This window comes from Sorex fumeus, unplaced genomic scaffold (genome assembly GCF_029834395.1).
Source record: "Sorex fumeus unplaced genomic scaffold, SorFum_2.1 ptg000069l, whole genome shotgun sequence".
NCBI classification, from domain to species: Eukaryota; Metazoa; Chordata; class Mammalia; order Eulipotyphla; family Soricidae; genus Sorex; species Sorex fumeus.
This window is the reverse complement of record NW_026606126.1, coordinates 1,067,621-1,069,388: the sequence shown is the minus strand read 5'-3', so window position 1 is coordinate 1,069,388 and position 1,768 is coordinate 1,067,621. Positions and strand designations below refer to the sequence as shown.

The 1,768-nt window shown below is 42.9% G+C and overlaps 1 pseudogene; it reads right to left on the bottom strand.

Annotated features, from left to right (window-relative positions):
• Positions 1–211: 211 nt before the first annotated feature.
• On the bottom strand, positions 212–439 carry LOC130036918 (uncharacterized; annotated as a pseudogene).
• Positions 440–1,768: the final 1,329 nt, after the last annotated feature.

The window sequence follows — 1,768 nt, the reverse complement described above, 5'->3', positions numbered from 1 at the left end:
CCTTTGATCACTCTTATTACAATGTGTCTTGTGTTTCAATTTGCTTCTATTTGGGGAAACTTCAAGCCTCAAATATGGATGCATGTAGTCCTCAATTCTGGAATTCTTATCTATAAAAATACATGCTTACCTATAATGTCTTTGATTAGTGGTTCTTCATCAAATTTGTCTTACTGTTCCTAGGGAACTTTTTTTTTTTTGTCTTTAAGAAACCACTCAGATTGCAACCTCTCCCTCTCACTATTCCAAAGTAAGAGAAGAACTTCCTTTGGTAAAAGGTAAAAGGCAGTTCAATGGTAAAAGACCTAGACAAAGCAACACCTAGAACCGGCTTTATGCACAGGCGAGGGTGTTCTGGCTCTTCCTCATGGTTTCGGATGCTCTACCTGATTAGGGAAAATTCTCTAGTTTCAGAAATGATCCCTGAAAGTGTAGTCCTTCTCATTATTTTTATATTGTTTTTATAAATTTATCCCTCAGTTCTCTGGTATGTTGTTCATTTATTTTCAGTCTTTTTCATCTTCATTTTGTTTCTAAAAGTTTCCTGCATCACATCTTAGAGCTCACTGATTTTTTTCCCTCAACTTCTGTTTCTCTATTGCTGAGGCTTTCCACTGAGCTTTGTTTTTGTGTTGTTGTTGTTGTTTTCAACTTGTGCTGAGAAGGGTCTGGCCATAGTTTCCAGTTCTATCATCTTCTTGTTGCTGTTTTCTCATTTCTGCCCTCATATGTCTTATACTTTATTATTACCTGTATCATAATTTATTTGAGCTTAACTTTGAACTTCAGGGTCAGGTGAATGAGACCAGTTGTAGTTACTGGTGATCGTTGATGTCAAGAGAGGGGTTCAGCAGGGTGATACCATTCCACCGAAACTCTTCAGTGCCACCCTCGAGAACATCATGCGATGACTGGAATGGGAAGGAATGGGAGTGAAGATAGATGGTCAGCAACTACACCAACTCCGCTTTGCTGATGACATTGTTTTAATAACACCAAACATCAGCCAAGTGGCACAAATGCTGGCCGACTTTGACCGTGAGTGTGGAAAGGTAGGACTATAGCTGAATCTTACGAAGACAATGCTTATGAGAAACAGCCTTGTTCCTGATGCCCCATTCGTTCTCAACGGAACGACCATCTCCGAATGCAACAGCTATGTGTACCTAGGTCGAGAAGTCAACATGACAAATGACCTGGCACCCGAGCTGCACAGGAGGAAGAGAGTGGCTTGGAATGCCTTCAAGAACATCGAAGAAATAGCTAAGAGGACAAAGAACCTCCAACTCCGGGCACATCTCTTTGATTCCACTGTTCCTCCTGCATTAACATATGCCTCAGAGACCTGGGCCCTACGCAAACAGGATGAGAACACTATTCAGGTCTCCCAAAGAAGAATAGAAAGAGCTATGCTTGGAATATCACGTTTCACTCAAATGAGAGAAAGAATTCGGAGTTCTGACATCCGTCGACCATCAAGAATCAGGGATGCTGTCTCGTTTGCCAAGGTGTCAAAAATCAGATGGGCTGGTCGCGTAATGAGATTGAAAGACGACCGCTGGACTAGAGCTGTTACCGACTGGATTCCACGAGATGTCAAAAGACCGCGTGGCCGCCCACCTACCAGATGGTCAGACTTCTTCGTCAAGATCATGAATGATCGGTTTGAGGCTCTTCATGTTCCCAGAGCAAACAGATGCCATTGGGCTACACTAGCACGCGACAGGGACAAATGGAGACGTTACTGGCGCCCGCTCGAGCAAATCGA